The following is a 9,467-nucleotide window of genomic DNA, read 5'->3' on the forward strand; positions in this document are numbered from 1 at the left end:
AAATTACAATGAAACCATCTGCTTCCCCCCTTTAATAGTTATGTGTTGGTTTAGTCTCATGTAGTAAAGTCTCAGCTCCTTAGTTCTGCTTGTTAATTAGAACTGCAGACTGTATGAGCTCCCTTTTCTTGAAACTAGTGGCTCTCGTCCCTGTACCTAATTGCTAATAAATGGATGTTGCTTTGGATACACCCATCTACTGTATGAACCAAGGAGAAAAGACCAGAAAGAGTTCCTTATTCCTGATTCACAAGCAAAAGGGAATATCACATCCAATATTATTTATTTATTTATTTATTTATTTATTTATTTATTTATTTATTTATTTATTTATTCGTTCCACTTTCATACCGCCCTCCCCCAAGGGGCTCAGGGTGGTTTACATCATAATATAAACAAGCGGATAAACAAAATAAAATATTAAAATTCATCAGTTAAAATGCAGCGTTCCAAATTCATAATCAATTAAAACAGATGGCATTCCACCATTAACTCCTCAACTCCTCTGAGAGGGGAACAGCGGATCTCAGTTGTTAATGGGCACCTATCAGCAGCCGGCCTCCCAAAAAGCCCGGCGGAATAACTCAGTCTTGCAGGCCCTGTGGAACTCGTTTAGGTCCCGCAGGGCCCGGACAGCTGGTGGGAGAGCATTCCACCAGGCAGGGGCCAGGGCCGTAAAAGCCCTGGCCCTGGTGGAGGCCAGCCGCATCATAGAGGGGGCGGGGATCTCCAGTAAATTGGCCTCTGCTGAGCGCAGAGACTGACAAGGGACATATGGGGCCAGACGGTCCCTGAGGTAACGAGGGTCCCAGACCGCTGAAGGCCTTAAAGGTTAACACCAATACCTTGAAGACGATTCGGAATTCAACTGGGAGCCAGTGCAAATGGTGCAACACGGGTGTGATATGATCTCTAGAGGCACCGCCCGGGAGCAAACGGGTCAGCCGCGATGCTGGACCAGTTTCACTTCCGGATCAGCCTCAAGGGTAGGCCCGCCAGAGCGAAGTTGCAATAGTCTAATCTGGAGGTGACCGTTGCATGAATCACTGTGGCCAGATCCGCCTGGGAGAGGAAGGCCAGCCACCGGGCCTGGCAAAGATGGAAAACGCAACCTGGGTTACATGGGCCACCTGGGTCTCCATAGAAAGAGACTAATCCAGGTGGACCCCCAGGCTGCGGACCCAGGGGGCCGGTGCCAATGAGACCTTCTCCCACAATCGGGTGGCTGAAAACCCTCCGCCCCCCCCGGGCGACCTAACCAAAGGATTTCCGTCTTTGCTGGATTCAGTTTTAACCTGCTCTGCATCAACCAACCAGCAACCGCCTCCAAACAATGCTGTAGAGCTGCAGGGGCGGTTTCCGCTCCCCCCTCCATCGACAGAATGAGCTGGGTATCATCAGCATACTGATGGCACTCCAGCCCAAAGCTCCGTACCAGCTGAGCAAGGGGTCGCATATAGATGTTAAATAACAGCGGGGACAATAGCGCTCCCTGAGGCACACTGCAATAAAGCGGGCACCTCCGGGAAGCTTGGTCCCCGCACCACACTTGCTGACTCCGGTCCCGGAGGAACGAGGCAATCCATTGAAGGACAGTACCCCACACCCCGGAGACGGCCAGGCGGTGGGTCAAAAGATCGTGGTCGACCACATCAAACGCTGCGGTGAGATCCAACAACACCAACAATAAGTAATTGTATTATGAATTCACTGCTAGTGTGGGTGTAGTGATGGCCACAAAGTTTAGGAAAACACATGGAGAATAGTTCTGCTAGTAGCCATGGTGTTTGAAAAAACAGCAGACCTTTGAATACCAGTGCTTTAAGACATCAGGGCACAGAGACCCAAGACTTTTCCTGTCTGTTGGACCTCCAGAGCAACTAGTTCACTACTAGAGGTGTGCAAAACTGAATAGAAAAAATGGACCCTTTAAGCAGTAGCCAGCATGCTGATCCTGAAGAAGCTGAAAATATTCATTTTGGGAAGGGTGTCTTGGGAAAGATTACTGGCTACAAGCCCTTTTAAAAGGAAGAAAAAACGCTCTGGCACATTCTCTCCAAGTGCTTTAAAGTTTAAATCCCCCCTTCTCCATTATAGTGTATGGGGAATCTTTCTGGGGCTCTGGGCGGGGGTGGGGTGTTATAAAAATAGAAGCACAAAATTTACCAAACCCTAAATGTCTCAGAGAGACTATTTTTAAAACTGATTTTAGTTGTTCTTCATGTTAAATGTGAACCCAGAAATATTAGTCTGTGAAAGCAACATATCCAGCTGGCAGCATTTAATTACCCTGAAGACAGAACAATGTGAAGGATTGATCCAGGTTCTCGTCTGGATCTGGAAAAAGGACTACAACCCACATTAGGAAATAGTTGTCCCCACATCCATTCCCTTTCCTGATGCTTATTCTTCCTAGAGTTTTAGATAAAAACCAGATTCCAGATTCAAGAATTAAAATGCTTGATTCCCTAGATCAAGATGTACATCAGAAAGCATGTTATATATTTATGGAAGAAAGTACTCCCACGCAGACTAAATCTGCCCCTTAAGAACAACATAAGCACACACACAATAATTTTGCTTAATTTTAATTTGTATTATCACAAAGAAAATTAGGTGGAGGCTGTATTTCCAAGCAACAAACTCACAGTCTTCACTGGGCCTTTATTGCTACTATTCAGCACCATAAATGTATACTTGCTCCTTTAAGTAAGCAGTGTGATGAAGCTTCCAAGCTTTGAAATTTTGGCCTGTATTTTATCCACATTTATTTTATCCCAAAACATTTCACACACCAAGCAATTATCTGCAGATAAAATTCTGGCTATTTGGTTAACTTCTATAAATTTTCTTTTGTTGCCCTTAAAATGACAATTTACTTTACTATTAATAAACTTCATTTAAAAGAGGTAGGAAAGCTAATAGCCTCGTGGGTTTTACGAAGATCAAAAATATTCTCATTTCACAGCTCAGCAACTCTTTAGAGGCAACAGAGAAGACCCACAAATGAGGTTACAACATTTATTAAACTGACTTCACGTGCCAGATATCACATTTTCTTGTATTTGAATATCCCTTCAAGAAATGTTCTATTTATGAATAAGTCAGTAAACACAGAAACTTACATTTGCTGGGAAACTAAAATAAAAGGCCTTTTTCTGGCCATTTCATTAGCATGCAAAAACCTAGTTAATTTATTTATTTATTTATTGTTTCGATTTATAAACCGCCCTATGCCCTGGGGGCTCTGGGCGGTGTACAAAATTCACATATACAATTAATTAAATCGATAACAACAATAAATTACTAAAATCCATTAAAAGCTACTTAAAAACAGCGGTTTTTAAGCTTAATGAAGCTGAGGCTCCAGAAAAATATAATATTCTACTAGGTTCCTTTGCCACGCTCATAATGTTTGAAAACTACTTATATTAACTACACGTAGAACAAAATATTTCCCAGGAAACCACAAATGAAACTGCAAAAAGCAGACTAGTCTTTCCTTGATTCACTGATACTTCTCAACATGTTCATTGTTACAGAGATCAGGAAGTGGTTTAGTAAAGCCACTACTGTACCTAACCCCAGCCACAATTATGGGCTGATGCAAAACTTTGAGTGACAAGAACTTACTGTGCTGCCTTTTCTCTGGTCAGCTTTCTTGGGCAGAGTGCAAATGGAGGACTGGAGGAATTGGCAAGTAGATTTTTACCTGCAAATGCACATACTGGAAGAACAGGAAAGAACCCAGTCAATGCCAGTCTCTAAAGCAGCACCAAAGGAAAACAGCACGTTTGGAACATTTCCCACCCAGCTGCATGGCAGCCAGCTGCAAAAGTCACAGTGCCATCCTAAGCAGAGTAATCCCCTTCTAAGGCTGCTGGATTCAATGGATGTTGAAAGGACTGCAGAGAAAAATGTGTTTTTAAGAGTGTGTTTTTAAAGTGTGTTTTTAAAAGTGCAGGTCTATCAGGAGCCATTACTGTTTACACTCAGAGTGAGGTATAGAGCTCTAGGAACAGAAGAAGTCATCTGATTGGCTGTGGCATCCTGCACGCTGATCGGCCCTAATTACTAGATGATGTGGGGGGGGGGGGGGGGGTAATTCTTTGACTTAACAATTCGAAAGGCTTTTTAGAGTTTAAGGTTCCTGAAGTGAAAAAGCCTTTGCTGTGCTTATAGCCTCTCTGAAGAAAGTAATTCAGCCAGTGAAGTAAATCTGTCTGATTCTACTGTAGGCAGCCCTGTGTGCTGTGGTTTAAGCAAATGTACACAAACTGGAGAGAACTGGTGGTTAGGTTATTGAGAAGTCCAAGCTGAGGAGCGTATAAATTATTTCTGTTAAATTATTTCTGTTGTTCAGTCTTAGATGTCGTATATAATTGCTGCTTAATTTTAATTGGCTAATAGGTTAAGTTTTATGTGATTGTTATTTGAATAACAGCCGTGTTGTGAGCCGCCCCGAGCCCTTCGGGGATGGGGCGGCCTATAAATCGAATAATAAATAAATAAATAAATAAATAAATAAAAATAATAAGGAAAGGATATATTTTCCAGGAAGAGGAAAGAAGAATCCTAAATACCAGTTACTGTCTGGGGTATTGGGTTTTGCTTTGAGTTTCCTCTAACAAGGGTGTTTTAAATGTATTTTGAGGGTTTTCTATCTTTGATAACTGAGTGAAGGTACTGAAGTTAATGCACCAAACCTAGTAGAACCCAGTGTATTTAATCCTCAAGCCAGAACATCTTAAATAACAGAACCATCTGAATAACAGTACTCTGAATATAACAGGACTGTGGAAAAGTGCTTCTTATCATCTTGCGCTACCATATAGAAGCAGTTGAGTCCCAGGAGAGAGAAAAAGGCAGCACAATCTGACAAGACTGGTCAGTGAATGGTTTCCCAATCTTGGTGATATTGAAAGGGGGGGGGCGGGGTGTTCATCACAGGTGCAGTGCTCTTTTCTCCCTTGATGGCTCCATCTCAAATACAGGGCCATTTATTCACTTATGTAATTTACTTGGAAAAACATTTTGAGACAACTCATGGGATGCCACTGTTAATAGTGCTACGTCTAAGAGGAGCAAAAATGTCTGCAGTCCCACCCTGCACTACAGTGCAGTCTCAACCAGTCAATTTTCATGTGACTAACTTATCCTTGAGCCTTTGCAATTGTGGAAAGGGTTCCATTTCTAACTGTGCTGCAGATTCCTTAGCTACCATGAGCTTGTTCAGCCTTGAGTCTTTGCAATTGTCAGGAGGAGATGACATGGCTATTATTGACAGCCATGCTGCATAGACTGGTAGGGTGGACAAGACTGGCAGCAGCAATAGCTCTTATTGTGGTTCAGGAAAGCAATACAGTACAGCACTGTATCACTGAACACAGGGCATCCGCATTCAGGGATAGCACCATGGTGTATGCTGGGAACAAGGGATTAATGAATGATTGGAAGAAATGGTGCAAGATGAAATAATATAAAGTGCAGTTAGGCAGATGGTGTGAGTCAGCCTGCCAGGGAACTGTGGTATTAACTGGGACTACACAGCACTTATTTGAGATATTCATGTCTCACACTTTTAGCCCTAAGGCCACCAACTTAAAAAAAAAAACCAATTAAATAGAAACAAATTCATAATCGGGGAACAGTCCATCCCTTGCAGTTTTTCAACATGCTTGAATTCAGATTTCACGTATAAACAACCAATTTTCCACAACCACCAACTCTATGTCCCCACATAGACCAGCATCTTCAAGGTCAGCAAAGTATAATTTCTTTTTTACCTCTGTCTTCTAGCCAAGCAGGAAGAACGTATTTTAGATTCAAATACATTAATTGAGGGGTTTTTTCAGCTACACACTAATGTTGGGTAAAACAATTGCTTTTATGTAGTTTCTGAAGTAGTACAATTGCCTACTATCTCCACTTTCCTCACTAATGTTGATCCTAGTCTGTATCTTGTGAGAACATTAAAGTTACTTGCTGATTAAATGTTAATGAATTATTTTATCTTAATTTATCTTACAATATTTATTTTACTTTAATTACAGGAACCTACTAGACTTGAATCATTCAGCCCAGTGAGGGCAAGAGGTTCTCTCATCTGGCAGTCTTAATAGCACTGTTTTCCCTGATAGTTCATAGGTTTCACCCCACTGTTACTGGAGTGGGTCATGGGGACCATATCACTTCAGGCTTGGCCCATCTACACTGGCTCCCTATTTGTTGTTGAACACAATCCAACATGCTGGTCTTGACCTTCAAAACCCAGTATCGTTTGGGACATACATATCTGAAGAACCACTTACTCCCTTATAAACTTCCTTGACCCCTACAATAATTGCCAGAGAATCAGCTTTGGTTGATCTTGGCTTCTGAGATTAGGTGAGTGGAAAGCTGAGAAAGGGGCTTCTCAGTCATGGCATCAAAACTCTAGAAGTCTCTCCCCCGTCCCCCAGGAGCTTTGTCTGTTCTCTTCTGTTGCCATCTTTTAGCAGCAATGAAAACTTTTTGTTTCATCTGGTATTCCATCAGTGATCAAGATCACCAAGAAATTCCAGGGTTACTATGCAGAGGAAGGCAATGGCAACCCACACTGTTAGTCTCTTGCCTTGAAAATCCTACAGGATTGCCATGTCAACTGTGACTTGGCAGCACTGTACAACACACAAATGATCCTTGTTATTTTAATATTGTTGTTTAAAAATGATTTTAATGTGTGTTTGGAATGGGTTGATTTAATGGCTTTAAAATGTAGTTTTATTATGCATGTTTTAAATTGTTAGCTTCCCTAGTGGCCCTTATAAGGGCAGAAAGGCAGTGTGCAAATTTGTAAATAAACACATGCATACATTCTTATAGCATACACATACAGACTTATGTATTGCTTACAGAGAAATCCTTACTCTCAGACAGTTGCTTGCCAGCAATATAGTGCTACCAGTGATATTAGCACAGGGATCATAACCCAACAATCATCACAGATGCCAACTCTGACTCCATATCTCCTCATAGCAGCATGACTACAGGACCTAATAACATTATCTATAGCATGAGGTGTTCATTCACATGGTTCTCCCCCAGTAAGGTATATGCAGTCATCCATCAACAGTACCCTTTTGTAATTTACATCGAGCAAACAGGTTAGCCCCCTTTGTAACAAAAAGAAAAAAGACAAATCAGTGTTATGTTTTACAAACAATGGCAATATTTACAAATCTGTGGGTGAAGATTCTGGTCTTTCAGGCACTCAATTGCAGACTTGAAATTCATATCTGAAGGAAAATTTGAAGGCAAGCATCGATTTAAAAATTCTGAAATGGAATTCATTAATAGGTAGAATTGTAGGATACAGCCTCATCCAACCATTTTCTGATCATTTATAGGTGTTAAATGGCTTTGAATTCACACCAACTGCTGTTGCTGTGATTACTGTGCTTATCTGCTTATTTTTCAGTTTTGCCTAGAGTGTGATAAACCAAATCACCCTTTGTTTTTGTTTTTGTTTTTCTCTTCTCCCTGTATGAAAATAATTGTACTGCCAATGGAGTCATTTCATTACATTTGCCGAACTGGGCTCAAACCCGTGAAAGCTTTTGTGGCAATAAATGTGTATTTGAAAACAGTAGAAAATAAACATTTGCTTGTATCAAACACAACCAAAGATACTGGAATAGATGTTATAAAGAATGAAAGGTTTGCATCATTCAAAATCCTCTCGCATCCACTCACCTAAACTTTCAGCTTTACGAGGTGCTGCCTTGGAAAGAGATAGTATTAAACTCTGACCAATCCTATTGCATTTACATTTCACAGTTATACATCCTTCTGCAATAACATTTGATTCAGCTCAGACTCTTCTTCTCACCTCCAAGTGTTCTCTCTAAATATTCAATATTTAAATAGGAAAGTGTGGGAACACAGTAACCTAAATCCCTGCAACATCTTCAGCCTTGTTTCCCCCTCCTTTTTTTTTCTTCTTCTTCTTCTTTTTTTTGGAGAGCTAACTTTTCAAAGGAAATTGAACCAATTTACTTTTAAAGTGCAGTATCCACTATTAGCAAAACACCCTTGATGAAACTCTTGCCAGACATCTGGATCTATTTTCTCATTAGAAAGATGCTGCAATAGCTATACTTTTCCCCTAACTGGGACAGGAGTGTGGCAGCCAGGATTTAAAAAGCAGTACCACTGAATGTAGAAAAAAGCCTTTGACCAAAGAATATGAGCATTATTTCACTCTTTTGTCAAGTCTTTTCTATTTATATGTGCTACTTTCCTTCTCTCAGTCTCTTATAAGTGCAGATCCATGAGCAAAAGCTAGAATCCCAGATAACCCATAAAATGCCTACATTTCTATGAGACCAAGCTGATATTCTGATCTGGCTTTAAGATTGACAAGCTAAGAACCCAGGCTCCAGGTATGTGGAGGAACCAATACAGATTGGAATTGCAGTGCATGATGAAAAGGGTCTTGACCTCCTCACCTTCACATTGTTTTTCTGACCTGAAGAAGCCCCAGGAACCCCTATTTACCATCCTGGGGAAACACGCATAATCTGAAGTTTGGGAAGTAGCACACAAAGGGAGTTGAAGCCTTGAGATTCTTCATTATGTTTACCACAGTCCTGATACATATTACTTGGCCCTGGACATCTGGAAACCTCAGTACAGAACATTTTGTCATGGATAATTTCAGACTAAACCTGTCTAGGGATGCTGTCAAGATCCTCGGGAGTGTGAAGGCCATGTGATCTGAACTCAGGCCCATGTGATCTGAACTCAGATTCAGAATTGACTACAACTGGTCCAGAATGGAACAGCCTGGCTGCTGTCAGAGGTTAGCTACTGGGAACATATGTTGCCCATTTTGAAACAGCTACATTGGCTGCCAGTCTGTTTCCATGACCTGGACCCCATATATTTGAAGCATTATCTCCTTCCATATGTCCTTGCGTGCCAATTACAACAATCACAAAACCATCTGCGGGCTATCTCACTCCTTAGGGTGGCCCATCTAGCATTGAGCAGAACCCAGGATTTTTTCACTGTGTGAAATGGATTCCCTGAAGAATTGAGAGCCCCCACCACCACCTTTGGAGAACTATAGGAGGTGTGGTCAGGCTTTTGAACATGTTTAAATGGTAGGCATCTTTTAAGGGGGGGAGGGGGGAAGAGATTTTGGACTTGCTATATTAGCTTTGGTTTTAGCTTGGGATGATTTAACTATTATTGCAAGCTATCTTGAGCCAAGAGGAAAGGCAGGGTATAAATATATAAATAAGTGAATGAATACAACTGTAGACACATGTTAGTTAAAAGTGCCAGACTATCACATGCAAATTTAATCCTATGCAAAGTTATTCCATCCTGAGCCGACTGAAATCCATGCACTGTAAGAGTCATGAAGTATACTTCCTAAAACTGCCTACTTAAAAAAAATAAAAACCACCAGTATAACAATG

The 9,467-nt window shown here is 41.2% G+C and overlaps 1 protein-coding gene across 1 annotated transcript in view; it reads right to left on the reverse strand.

The window, feature by feature from the left end:
* The window catches only part of KCNIP1 (potassium voltage-gated channel interacting protein 1), a 677,814-nt gene that overhangs the window by 596,035 nt on the left and 72,312 nt on the right, over window positions 1-9,467 (reverse strand). The window lies entirely within an intron of this gene.

The sequence above is a fragment of the Sphaerodactylus townsendi genome, linkage group LG03, assembly GCF_021028975.2.
Source record: "Sphaerodactylus townsendi isolate TG3544 linkage group LG03, MPM_Stown_v2.3, whole genome shotgun sequence".
Classification (NCBI taxonomy): Eukaryota; Metazoa; Chordata; class Lepidosauria; order Squamata; family Sphaerodactylidae; genus Sphaerodactylus; species Sphaerodactylus townsendi.